Raw genomic sequence first — 14,369 nt, forward strand, 5'->3', positions numbered from 1 at the left:
GGAAACAGTGGTGCTCCACTCTCACCACTGTCAGAACATTTCTTCAGAGCTATCAGCCCAAAGAAAAAAAAGCGCCGCATCACCACCGGGTGGGCTCGAGCCTCCAACCTTTCGGTTAACGGCCGATCGCACTAGCCAATTGCGCCACGGAGACAGTCGTGCTTCACTCTTACCACCGTCAGAACATTTCTTCAGAGCTATCAGCCCAAAGAAAAAGAAACGCCGCACCACCACCGGGTGGGCTCGAACTTCCAACCTTTTGGTTAACAGCCGATCGCGCTAGCCACTGGCCCCACGGAGACAGTCGTGCTCCGCTCTCACCAACATCACAACATTTATTCAGAGCTATCAGCCCAAAGAAAAAAAAGCGCCACACCACCACCGGGTGTGCTCGAACCTACAGCCTTTCGGTTAACGACCGAACGCGCAAGCCAATTGCGCCACGGAGACAGTCGTGCTCCACTCTCACCACCATCAGAACATATCTTCAAAGCTATCAGCGCAAAGAAAAAAGCAACACACCACTCCCTGGAGTGCTCCAAATTCCAACCTTTCGGTTAACAGCCGATCGCGCTAGGCAATTTCGCCACGGAGACAGTATAGAGCAGCCCGCCCACCACCGTCAGAACATTTCTTCAGAGCTATCAGCTCAAAGAAGAAAAAGCGCTGCACCACCACCGGGTGAGCTCGAACCTCCAACCTTTCGGTTAACAGCCGATCGCGCTAGCCAATTGGGCCACGGATGCATCGTGCTCCACTGTCACCACAGTAAGAACATTTCTTCAGAGCTATCAGCCCAAAGAAAAAAAAACGCCGCACCACCACCGGGTTGGCTCGAACCTCCAACCTCTCGTTTAAGAGCCGATCGCGCTAGCCAATGGCGCCACGGAGACAGTCGTGCTCCGCTCTCACCACTGCAGAACATTTCTTCAAAGCTATCAGCCCAAAGAAAAAAAAGCGCCACACCAACACCGGGTGGGCTCGAACCTCCTGCCTTTCGGTTAACGGCCGAACGCCCTAGCCAATTGCGCCACGGAGACAGTCGTGCTTCACTCTCACCACCATCAGAACATATCTTCAAAGCTATCAGCGCAAAGATAAAAGCAACACACCACTCCCGGGAGGGCTCGAAATTCCAACCTTTCGGTTAACAGCCGATCGCGCTAGGCAATTGCGCCACGGAGACAGTATAGAGCAGCACTCCCACCTCCGTCAGAACATTTCTTCAGAGCTATCAGCCCAAAGAAAAAAAAAGCGCCGCACCTCCACTGGGTGGGCTCGAACCTCCACCCTTTCGGTTAACAGCCGATCGCACTAGCCAATTGCGCCACGGAGACAGTCGTGCGCCACTCTCACCACCATCAGAACATATCTTCAAAGCTATCAGCGCAAAGAAAAAAGCAACACACCACTCCTGGGAGGGCTCGAAATTCCAACCTTTCGGTTAACAGCCGATCGCGCTAGCCAATTGCGCCACGGAGACAGTCGTGCTTCACTCTCACCACCATCAGAACATACCTTCAACGCCATCAGCGCAAAGCAAAAAAAAGCGACACACCGTCCACAGGTGGGCTCGAAACTCCAATCTTTCGGTTAACAACCGATCGCCCTAGCCAATTGCGCCACGGAGACACTCCTGCTCCAATCTCACCGCCGTTAGAACATTTCTTCGGAGCTGTCAGGCCAAAGGAAAAAAAGCGCCGCACCGCCACCGGGTGAGCTCGAACCTCCAACCTTTCGGTTAACAGCCGATCGCGCTAGCCAATTGGGCCACGGATGCAGTTGCGCTCCACTGTCACCACAGTAAGAACATTTCTTCAGAGCTATCAGCCCAAAGAAAAAAAACGCCGCACCACCACCGGGTTGGCTCGAACCTCCAACCTTTAGGTTAACAGCGAACGCGCTAGCCAATTGCGCCACGGAGACAGTCGTGCTCCACTCTCACCACCGTCAGAACATTTCTTCAGAGCTATCAGCTCAAAGAAGAAAAAGCGCCGCACCACCACCGGGTGGGCTCGAACCTCCAACCTTTCGGTTAACAGCCGATCGCGCGAGCCAATTGGGCCACGGAGGCAGTCGTGCTCCACTCTCACCACAGTCAGAACATTTCTTCAGAGCTATCAGCCCAAAGAAAAAAAAACGCCGCACCAACACCGGGTGGGCTCGAACCTCCAACCTCTCGGTTAACAGCCGATCGCGCTAGCCAATGGCGCCACGGAGACAGTCGTGCTCCGCTCTCACCACCGTCAGAACATTTCTTCAGAGCTATCAGCCCAAAGAATAAAAAGCGCCACACCACCACCGGGTGGGCTCGAAACTCCTGCCTTTCGGTTAACGGCCGAACGCGCTAGCCAATTGCGCCACGGAAACAGTGGTGCTCCACTCTCACCACTGTCAGAACATTTCTTCAGAGCTGTCAGCCCAAAGAAAAAAAAGCGCCGCACCACCACCGGGTGGGCTCGAGCCTCCAACCTTTCGGTTAACGGCCGATCGCACTAGCCAATTGCGCCACGGAGACAGTCGTGCTTCACTCTTACCACCGTCAGAACATTTCTTCAGAGCTATCAGCCCAAAGAAAAAGAAACGCCGCACCACCACCGGGTGGGCTCGAACTTCCAACCATTTGGTTAACAGCCAATCGCGCTAGCCACTGGCCCCACGGAGACAGTCGTGCTCCGCTCTCACCAACATCACAACATTTATTCAGAGCTATCAGCCCAAAGAAAAAAAAGCGCCACACCACCACCGGGTGTGCTCGAACCTACAGCCTTTCGGTTAACGACCGAACGCGCAAGCCACTTGCGCCACGGAGACAGTCGTGCTCCACTCTCACCACCATCAGAACATATCTTCAAAGCTATCAGCGCAAAGAAAAAAGCAACACACCACTCCCTGGAGGGCTCTAAATTCCAACCTTTTGTTTAACAGGCGATCGCGCTAGGCAATTGCGCCACGGAGACAGTATAGAGCAGCACTCCCACCACCGTCAGAACATTTCTTCAGAGCTATCAGCTCAAAGAAGAAAAAGCGCCGCACCACCACCGGGTGAGCTCGAACCTCCAACCTTTCGGTTAACAGCCGATCGCGCTAGCCAATTGAGCCACGGAGACAGTCGTGCTCCACTCTCACCACAGTAAGAACATTTCTTCAGAGCTATCAGCCCAAAGAAAAAAAAACGCCGCACCACCACCGGGTTGGCTCGAACCTCCAACCTCTCGGTTAACAGCCGATCGCGCTAGCCAATGGCGCCACGGAGACAGTCGTGCTCCGCTCTCACCACTGCAGAACATTTCTTCAGAGCTATCAGCCCAAAGAAAAAAAAGCGCCACACCAACACCGGGTGGGCTCGAACCTCCTGCCTTTCGGTTAACGGCCGAACGCGCTAGCCAATTGCGCCACGGAGACAGTGGTGCTCCACTCTCACCACTGTCAGAACATTTCTTCAGGGCTATCAGCCCAAAAAAAAAGGCGCCGCACCACCACCGGGTGGGCTCGAGCCTCCAACCTTTCGGTTAACGGCCGATCGCGCTAGCCAATTGCGCCACGGAGACAGTCGTGCTTCACTCTCACCACCATCAGAACATATCTTCAAAGCTATCAGCGCAAAGATAAAAGCAACACACCACTCCCGGGAGGGCTCGAAATTCCAACCTTTCGGTTAACAGCGTATCGCGCTAGGCAATTGCGCCACGGAGACACTATAGAGCAGCACTCCCACCTCCGTCAGAACATTTCTTCAGAGCTATCAGCCCAAAGAAAAAAAAAGCGCCGCACCTCCACTGGGTGGGCTCGAACCTCCACCCTTTCGGTTAACAGCCGATCGCACTAGCCAATTGCGCCACGGAGACAGTCGTGCGCCACTCTCACCACCATCAGAACATATCTTCAAAGCTATCAGCGCAAAGAAAAAAGCAACACACCACTCCTGGGAGGGCTCGAAATTCCAACCTTTCGGTTAACAGCCGATCGCGCTAGCCATTTGCGCCACGGAGACAGTCGTGCTTCACTCTCACCACCATCAGAACATACCTTCAACGCCATCAGCGCAAAGCAAAAAAAAAAGCGACACACCGTCCACAGGTGGGCTCGAAACTCCAATCTTTCGGTTAACAACCGATCGCGCTAGCCAATTGCGCCACGGAGACACTCCTGCTCCACTCTCACCGCCGTTAGAACATTTCTTCGGAGCTGTCAGGCCAAAGGAAAAAAGCGCCGCACCACCATCGGGTGAGCTCGAACCTCCAATTTTTCGGTTAACAGCCCATCGTGCCACACAATTGCGCCACGGAGACAGTCGTGCTCCACTCTCACCACCGTCAGGATATTTCTTCAGACTATCAGCCCAAAGAAAAAAAAGCGCCGCACCGCCACCGGGTGGGCTCGAACCTCCAACCTTTAGGTTAACAGCGAACGCGCTAGCCAATTGCGCCACGGAGACAGTCGTGCTCCACTCTCACCACCGTCAGAACATTTATTCAGAGCTATCAGCTCAAAGAAGAAAAAGCGCCGCACCACCACCGGGTGGGCTCGAACCTCCAACCTTTCGGTTAACAGCCGATCGCGCGAGCCAATTGGGCCACGGAGGCAGTCGTGCTCCACTCTCACCACAGTCAGAACATTTCTTCAGAGCTATCAGCCCAAAGAAAAAGAAACGCCGCACCAACACCGGGTGGGCTCGAACCTCCAACCTCTCGGTTAACAGCCGATCGCGCTAGCCAATGGCGCCACGGAGGCAGTCGTGCTCCGCTCTCACCACCGTCAGAACATTTCTTCAGAGCTATCAGCCCAAAGAAAAAAATGCGCCACACCACCACCGGGTGGGCTCGAAACTCCTGCCTTTCGGTTAACGGCCGAACGCGCTAGCCAATTGCGCCACGGAAACAGTGGTGCTCCACTCTCACCACTGTCAGAACATTTCTTCAGAGCTATCAGCCCAAAGAAAAAAAAGCGCCGCATCACCACCGGGTGGGCTCGAGCCTCCAACCTTTCGGTTAACGGCCGATCGCACTAGCCAATTGCGCCACGGAGACAGTCGTGCTTCACTCTTACCACCGTCAGAACATTTCTTCAGAGCTATCAGCCCAAAGAAAAAGAAACGCCGCACCACCACCGGGTGGGCTCGAACTTCCAACCTTTTGGTTAACAGCCGATCGCGCTAGCCACTGGCCCCACGGAGACAGTCGTGCTCCGCTCTCACCAACATCACAACATTTATTCAGAGCTATCAGCCCAAAGAAAAAAAAGCGCCACACCACCACCGGGTGTGCTCGAACCTACAGCCTTTCGGTTAACGACCGAACGCGCAAGCCAATTGCGCCACGGAGACAGTCGTGCTCCACTCTCACCACCATCAGAACATATCTTCAAAGCTATCAGCGCAAAGAAAAAAGCAACACACCACTCCCTGGAGTGCTCCAAATTCCAACCTTTCGGTTAACAGCCGATCGCGCTAGGCAATTTCGCCACGGAGACAGTATAGAGCAGCCCGCCCACCACCGTCAGAACATTTCTTCAGAGCTATCAGCTCAAAGAAGAAAAAGCGCTGCACCACCACCGGGTGAGCTCGAACCTCCAACCTTTCGGTTAACAGCCGATCGCGCTAGCCAATTGGGCCACGGATGCATCGTGCTCCACTGTCACCACAGTAAGAACATTTCTTCAGAGCTATCAGCCCAAAGAAAAAAAAACGCCGCACCACCACCGGGTTGGCTCGAACCTCCAACCTCTCGTTTAAGAGCCGATCGCGCTAGCCAATGGCGCCACGGAGACAGTCGTGCTCCGCTCTCACCACTGCAGAACATTTCTTCAAAGCTATCAGCCCAAAGAAAAAAAAGCGCCACACCAACACCGGGTGGGCTCGAACCTCCTGCCTTTCGGTTAACGGCCGAACGCCCTAGCCAATTGCGCCACGGAGACAGTGGTGCTCCACTCTCACCACTGTCAGAACATTTCTTCAGGGCTATCAGCCCAAAGAAAAAAGGCCCCGCACCACCACCGGGTGGGCTCGAGCCTCCAACCTTTTGGTTAACAGCCGATCGGGCTAGCCACTGGCGCCACGGAGACAGTCGTGCTCCGCTCTCACCACCATCACAACATTTCTTCAGAGCTATCAGCCCAAAGAAAAAAAAGCGCCGCACCACCACCGGGTGGGCTCGAACTTCCCACCTTTTGGTTAAACCGATCGCACTAGCCACTGGCGCCACGGAGACAGTCGTGCTCCGCTCTCACCACCATCAGAACATTTCTTTAGAGCTATCAGCCCAAAGAAAAAAAAGCGCCACACCACCACCGGGTGGGCTCGAACCTCCAGCCTTTCGGTTAACGCGCTAGCCGATTGCGTCACGGAGACAGTCGTGCTCCACTCTCACCACCATCAGAACATATCTTCAAAGCTATCACCGCAAAGAAAAAAGCAACACACCACTCCCGGGAGGGCTCGAAATTCCAACCTTTCGGTAAACAGCCAATCGCGCTAGGCAATTGCGCCACGGAGACAGTATAGAGCCGCACTCCCACCACCGTCAGAACATTTCTTCAGAGCTATCAGCTCAAAGAAGAAAAAGCGCCGCACCACCACCGGGTGAGCTCGAACCTCCAACCTTTCGAATAACAGCCGATCGCGCTAGCCAATTAGGCCACGGAGACAGTCGTGCTCCACTCTCACCACCATCAGAACATATCTTCAAAGCTATCAGCGCAAAGAAAAAAGCAACACACAACTCCCGGGAGGGCTCGAAATTCCAACCTTTCGGTAAACAGCCGATCGCGCTAGGCAATTGCGCCACGGAGACAGTATAGAGAAGCCCTCCCACCACCGTCAGAACATTTCTTCAGAGCTATCAGCTCAAAGAAGAAAAAGCGCCGCACCACCACCGGGTGAGCTCGAACCTCCAACCTTTCGGTTAACAGCCGATCGCGCTAGCCAATTGGGCCACGGAGGCAGTCGTACTCCACTGCCACCACAGTAAGAACATTTCTTCAGAGCTATCAGCCCAAAGAAAAAAAACGCCGCACCACCACCGGGTTGGCTCGAACCTCAACCTCTCGGTTAACAGCCGATCGCGCTAGCCAATGGCGCCACGCAGACAGTCGTGCTCCGCTCTCACCACTGCAGAACATTTCTTCAAAGCTATCAGCCCAAAGAAAAAAAAGCGCCACACCAACACCGGGTGGGCTCGAACCTCCTGCCTTTCGGTTAACGGCCGAACGCCCTAGCCAATTGCGCCACGGAGACAGTGGTGCTCCACTCTCACCACTGTCAGAACATTTCTTCAGGGCTATCAGCCCAAAGAAAAAAAGGCCCCGCACCACCACCGGGTGGGCTCGAGCCTCCAATCTTTTGGTTAACAGCCGATCGCGCTAGCCACTGGCGCCACGGAGACAGTCGTGCTCCGCTCTCACCACCATCACAACATTTCTTCAGAGCTATCAGCCCAAAGAAAAAAAAGCGCCACACCACCACCGGGTGTGCTCGAACCTACAGCCTTTCGGTTAACGGCCGAACGCGCAAGCCAATTGCGCCACGCAGACAGTCGTGCTCCACTCTCACCACCATCAGAACATATCTTCAAAGCTATCAGCGCAAAGAAAAAAGCAACACACCACTCCCGGGAGGGCTCGAAATTCCAACCTTTCGGTTAACAGCCGATCGCGCTAGGCAATTGCGCCACGGAGAAGGTATAGAGCAGCACTCCCACCTCCGTCAGAACATTTCTTCAGAGCTATCAGCCCAAAAAAAAGGGGCGCACCTCCACCGGGTGGGCTCGAACCTCCAGCCTTTCGGTTAACAGCCGATCGCGCTAGCCAATTGCGCCACGGAGACAGTCGTGCTCCACTCTCACCACCATCAGAACATATCTCCAAAGCTATCAGCGCAAAGAAAAGAGCAACACACCACTCCCGGGAAGGCTCGAAACTACAACCTTTCGGTTAACAGCCGATCACGCTAGCCAATTGCGCCACGGAGACAGTAGCGCAGCACTCCCGCCTCCGTCAGGATATTTCTTCAGAGCTATCAGCCCAAAGAAAAAAAAAGCGCTGCACCACCACCGGGTGGGCTCGAACCTTCAAACTTTCGGTTAACAGCCGGATGCGCTAGCCCAATGCGCCACGGAGACAGTCGTGCTCCACTCTCACCACCGTTAGAACATTTCTTCGGAGCTGTCAGGCCAAAGGAAAAAAAGCGCCGCACCACCACCGGGTGAGCTCGAACTTCCAACCTTTCGGTTAACAGCCGATTGCGCTAGCCAATAGCGCCACGGAGACAGTCGTGCTTCAATATCCCCACCATCAGAACATATCTTCAAAGCTATCAGCGCAAAGAAAAAAGCAACACACCACTCTCGGGAGGGATCGAACCTCCAACTTTTCGGTTAACAGCCGATCGCGCTAGCCAATGGTGCCCCGGAGACAGTCGTGCTCCGCTCTCACCAACGTCAGAACATTTCTTCAGAGCTATCAGCCCAAAGAAAAAAAAAGCGCCACACCACCACCGGGTGGGCTCGAACTTCCTGACTTTCGGTTAACGGTCGAAGGCGCTAGCCAATTGCGCCACGGAGACAGTGGCGCTCCACTCTCACCACTGTCAGAACATTTCTTAAGAGCTATCAGCCCAAAGAGAAAAAAGCGCCGCACCACCACCGGGTGGGCTCCAGCCTCCAACCTTTCGGTTAACGGCCGATCGCGCTAGCCAATTGCGCCACGGAGACAGTCGTGCTTCACTCTTACCACCGTCAGAACATTTCTTCAGAGCTATCAGCCCAAAGAAAAAGAAACGCCGCACCACCACCGGGTGGGCTCGAACTTCCCACCTTTTGGTTAAACCGATCGCGCTAGCCACTGGCGCCACGGAGACAGTCGTGCTCCGCTCTCACCACCATCAGAACATTTCTTCAGAGCTATCAGCCCAAAGAAAAAAAAGCGCCACACCACCACCGGGTGGGCTCGAACCTCCAGCCTTTCGGTTAACGGCCGAACGCGCTAGCCAATTGCGTCACGGAGACAGTCGTGCTCCACTCTCACCACGATGAGAACATATCTTCAAAGCTATCAGCGCAAAGAAAAAAGCAACACACCACTCCCGGGAGGGCTCGAAATTCCAACCTTTCGGTAAACAGCCAATCGCGCTAGGCAATTGCGCCACGGAGACAGTATAGAGCAGCACTCCCACCACCGTCAGAACATTTCTTCAGAGCTAATAGCTCAAAGAAGAAAAAGCGCCGCACCACCACCGGGTGAGCTCGAACCTCCAACCTTTCGGTTAACAGCCGATCGCGCTACCCAATTGAGCCACGGAGACAGTCGTGCTCCACTCTCACCACCATCAGAACATATCTTCAAAGCTATCAGCGCAAAGAAAAAAGCAACACACCACTCCCGGGAGGGCTCAAAATTCCAACCTTTCGGTAAACAGCCGATCGCGCTAGGCAATTGCGCCACGGAGACAGTATAGAGCAGCCCTCCCACCACCGTCAGAACATTTCTTCAGAGCTATCAGCTCAAAGAAGAAAAAGCACCGCACCACCACCGGGTGAGCTCGAACCTCCAACCTTTCGGTTAACAGCCGATCGCGCTAGCCAATTGGGCCACGGATGCAGTTGCGCTCCACTGTCACCACAGTAAGAACATTTCTTCAGAGCTATCAGCCCAAAGAAAAAAAAAACGCCGCACCACCACCGGGTTGGCTCGAACCTCCAACCTCTCGGTTAACAGCCGATCGCGCTAGCCACTGGCGCCACGGAGACAGTCGTGCTCCGCTCTCACCACTGCAGAACATTTCTTCAGAGCTATCAGCCCAAAGAAAAAAAAGCGCCACACCAACACCGGGTGGGCTCGAACCTCCTGCCTTTCGGTTAACGGCCGAACGCGCTAGCCAATTGCGCCACGGAGACAGTGGTGCTCCACTCTCACCACTGTCAGAACATTTCTTCAAGGCTATCAGCCCAAAGAAAAAAAGGCGCCGCACCACCACCGGGTGGGCTCGAGCCTCCAACCTTTCGGTTAACGGCCGATCGCGCTAGCCAATTGCGCCACGGAGACAGTCCTGCTTCACTCTCACCACCATCAGAACATATCTTCAAAGCTATCAGCGCAAAGATAAAAGCAACACACCACTCCCGGGAGGGCTCGAAATTCCAACCTTTCGGTTAACAGCCGATCGCGCTAGGCAATTGCGCCACGGAGACAGTATAGAGCAGCACTCCCACCTCCGTCAGAACATTTCTTCAGAGCTATCAGCCCAAAGAAAAAAAAAGCGCCGCACCTCCACTGGGTGGGCTCGAACCTCCACCCTTTCGGTTAACAGCCGATCGCACTAGCCAATTGCGCCACGGAGACAGTCGTGCGCCACTCTCACCACCATCAGAACAGATCTTCAAAGCTATCAGCGCAAAGAAAAAAGCAACACACCACTCCTGGGAGGGCTCGAAATTCCAACCTTTCGGTTAACAGCCGATCGCGCTAGCCAATTGCGCCACGGAGACAGTCGTGCTTCACTCTCACCACCATCAGAACATACCTTCAACGCCATCAGCGCAAAGCAAAAAAAAAGCGACACACCGTCCACAGGTGGGCTCGAAACTCCAATCTTTCGGTTAACAACCGATCGCCCTAGTCAATTGCGCCACGGAGACACTCCTGCTCCAATCTCACCGCCGTTAGAACATTTCTTCGGAGCTGTCAGGCCAAAGGAAAAAAAGCGCCGCACCGCCACCGGGTGAGCTCGAACCTCCAACCTTTCGGTTAACAGCCGATCGCGCTAGCCAATTGGGCCACGGATGCAGTTGCGCTCCACTGTCACCACAGTAAGAACATTTCTTCAGAGCTATCAGCCCAAAGAAAAAAAAACGCCGCACCACCACCGGGTTGGCTCGAACCTCCAACCTTTAGGTTAACAGCGAACGCGCTAGCCAATTGCGCCACGGAGACAGTCGTGCTCCACTCTCACCACCGTCAGAACATTTCTTCAGAGCTATCAGCTCAAAGAAGAAAAAGCGCCGCACCACCACCGGGTAGGCTCGAACCTCCAACCTTTCGGTTAACAGCCGATCGCGCGAGCCAATTGGGCCACGGAGGCAGTCGTGCTCCACTCTCACCACAGTCAGAACATTTCTTCAGAGCTATCAGCCCAAAGAAAAAGAAACGCCGCACCAACACCGGGTGGGCTCGAACCTCCAACCTCTCGGTTAACAGCCGATCGCGCTAGCCATTGGCGCCACGGAGACAGTCGTGCTCCGCTCTCACCACCTTCAGAACATTTCTTCAGAGCTATCAGCCCAAAGAATAAAAAGCGCCACACCACCACCGGGTGGGCTCGAAACTCCTGCCTTTCGGTTAACGGCCGAACGCGCTAGCCAATTGCGCCACGGAAACAGTGGTGCTCCACTCTCACCACTGTCAGAACATTTCTTCAGAGCTGTCAGCCCAAAGAAAAAAAAGCGCCGCACCACCACCGGGTGGGCTCGAGCCTCCAACCTTTCGGTTAACGGCCGATCGCACTAGCCAATTGCGCCACGGAGACAGTCGTGCTTCACTCTTACCACCGTCAGAACATTTCTTCAGAGCTATCAGCCCAAAGAAAAAGAAACGCCGCACCACCACCGGGTGGGCTCGAACTTCCAACCTTTTGGTTAACAGCCAATCGCGCTAGCCACTGGCCCCACGGAGACAGTCGTGCTCCGCTCTCACCAACATCACAACATTTATTCAGAGCTATCAGCCCAAAGAAAAAAAAGCGCCACACCACCACCGGGTGTGCTCGAACCTACAGCCTTTCGGTTAACGACCGAACGCGCAAGCCAATTGCGCCACGGAGACAGTCGTGCTCCACTCTCACCACCATCAGAACATATCTTCAAAGCTATCAGCGCAAAGAAAAAAGCAACACACCACTCCCTGGAGGGCTCTAAATTCCAACCTTTTGTTTAACAGCCGATCGCGCTAGGCAATTGCGCCACGGAGACAGTATAGAGCAGCACTCCCACCACCGTCAGAACATTTCTTCAGAGCTATCAGCTCAAAGAAGAAAAAGCGCCGCACCACCACCGGGTGAGCTCGAACCTCCAACCTTTCGGTTAACAGCCGATCGCGCTAGCCAATTGAGCCACGGAGACAGTCGTGCTCCACTCTCACCACAGTAAGAACATTTCTTCAGAGCTATCAGCCCAAAGAAAAAAAAACGCCGCACCACCACCGGGTTGGCTCGAACCTCCAACCTCTCGGTTAACAGCCGATCGCGCTAGCCAATGGCGCCACGGAGACAGTCGTGCTCCGCTCTCACCACTGCAGAACATTTCTTCAGAGCTATCAGCCCAAAGAAAAAAAAGCGCCACACCAACACCGGGTGGGCTCGAACCTCCTGCCTTTCGGTTAACGGCCGAACGCGCTAGCCAATTGCGCCACGGAGACAGTGGTGCTCCACTCTCACCACTGTCAGAACATTTCTTCAGGGCTATCAGCCCAAAAAAAAAGGCGCCGCACCACCACCGGGTGGGCTCGAGCCTCCAACCTTTCGGTTAACGGCCGATCGCGCTAGCCAATTGCGCCACGGAGACAGTCGTGCTTCACTCTCACCACCATCAGAACATATCTTCAAAGCTATCAGCGCAAAGATAAAAGCAACACACCACTCCCGGGAGGGCTCGAAATTCCAACCTTTCGGTTAACAGCGTATCGCGCTAGGCAATTGCGCCACGGAGACACTATAGAGCAGCACTCCCACCTCCGTCAGAACATTTCTTCAGAGCTATCAGCCCAAAGAAAAAAAAAGCGCCGCACCTCCACTGGGTGGGCTCGAACCTCCACCCTTTCGGTTAACAGCCGATCGCACTAGCCAATTGCGCCACGGAGACAGTCGTGCGCCACTCTCACCACCATCAGAACATATCTTCAAAGCTATCAGCGCAAAGAAAAAAGCAACACACCACTCCTGGGAGGGCTCGAAATTCCAACCTTTCGGTTAACAGCCGATCGCGCTAGCCAATTGCGCCACGGAGACAGTCGTGCTTCACTCTCACCACCATCAGAACATACCTTCAACGCCATCAGCGCAAAGCAAAAAAAAAGCGACACACCGTCCACAGGTGGGCTCGAAACTCCAATCTTTCGGTTAACAACCGATCGCGCTAGCCAATTGCGCCACGGAGACACTCCTGCTCCACTCTCACCGCCGTTAGAACATTTCTTCGGAGCTGTCAGGCCAAAGGAAAAAAGCGCCGCACCACCATCGGGTGAGCTCGAACCTCCAATTTTTCGGTTAACAGCCCATCGTGCCACACAATTGCGCCACGGAGACAGTCGTGCTCCACTCTCACCACCGTCAGGATATTTCTTCAGACTATCAGCCCAAAGAAAAAAAGCGCCGCACCGCCACCGGGTGGGCTCGAACCTCCAACCTTTAGGTTAACAGCGAACGCGCTAGCCAATTGCGCCACGGAGACAGTCGTGCTCCACTCTCACCACCGTCAGAACATTTCTTCAGAGCTATCAGCTCAAAGAAGAAAAAGCGCCGCACCACCACCGGGTGGGCTCGAACCTCCAACCTTTCGGTTAACAGCCGATCGCGCGAGCCAATTGGGCCACGGAGGCAGTCGTGCTCCACTCTCACCACAGTCAGAACATTTCTTCAGAGCTATCAGCCCAAAGAAAAAGAAACGCCGCACCAACACCGGGTGGGCTCGAACCTCCAACCTCTCGGTTAACAGCCGATCGCGCTAGCCAATGGCGCCACGGAGGCAGTCGTGCTCCGCTCTCACCACCGTCAGAACATTTCTTCAGAGCTATCAGCCCAAAGAAAAAAATGCGCCACACCACCACCGGGTGGGCTCGAAACTCCTGCCTTTCGGTTAACGGCCGAACGCGCTAGCCAATTGCGCCACGGAAACAGTGGTGCTCCACTCTCACCACTGTCAGAACATTTCTTCAGAGCTATCAGCCCAAAGAAAAAAAAGCGCCGCATCACCACCGGGTGGGCTCGAGCCTCCAACCTTTCGGTTAACGGCCGATCGCACTAGCCAATTGCGCCACGGAGACAGTCGTGCTTCACTCTTACCACCGTCAGAACATTTCTTCAGAGCTATCAGCCCAAAGAAAAAGAAACGCCGCACCACCACCGGGTGGGCTCGAACTTCCAACCTTTTGGTTAACAGCCGATCGCGCTAGCCACTGGCCCCACGGAGACAGTCGTGCTCCGCTCTCACCAACATCACAACATTTATTCAGAGCTATCAGCCCAAAGAAAAAAAAGCGCCACACCACCACATGGTGTGCTCGAACCTACAGCCTTTCGGTTAACGACCGAACGCGCAAGCCAATTGCGCCACGGAGACAGTCGTGCTCCACTCTCACCACCATCAGAACATATCTTCAAAGCT

Source organism: Rhipicephalus microplus, unplaced genomic scaffold (genome assembly GCF_043290135.1).
Source record: "Rhipicephalus microplus isolate Deutch F79 unplaced genomic scaffold, USDA_Rmic scaffold_26, whole genome shotgun sequence".
NCBI classification, from domain to species: domain Eukaryota; kingdom Metazoa; phylum Arthropoda; class Arachnida; order Ixodida; family Ixodidae; genus Rhipicephalus; species Rhipicephalus microplus.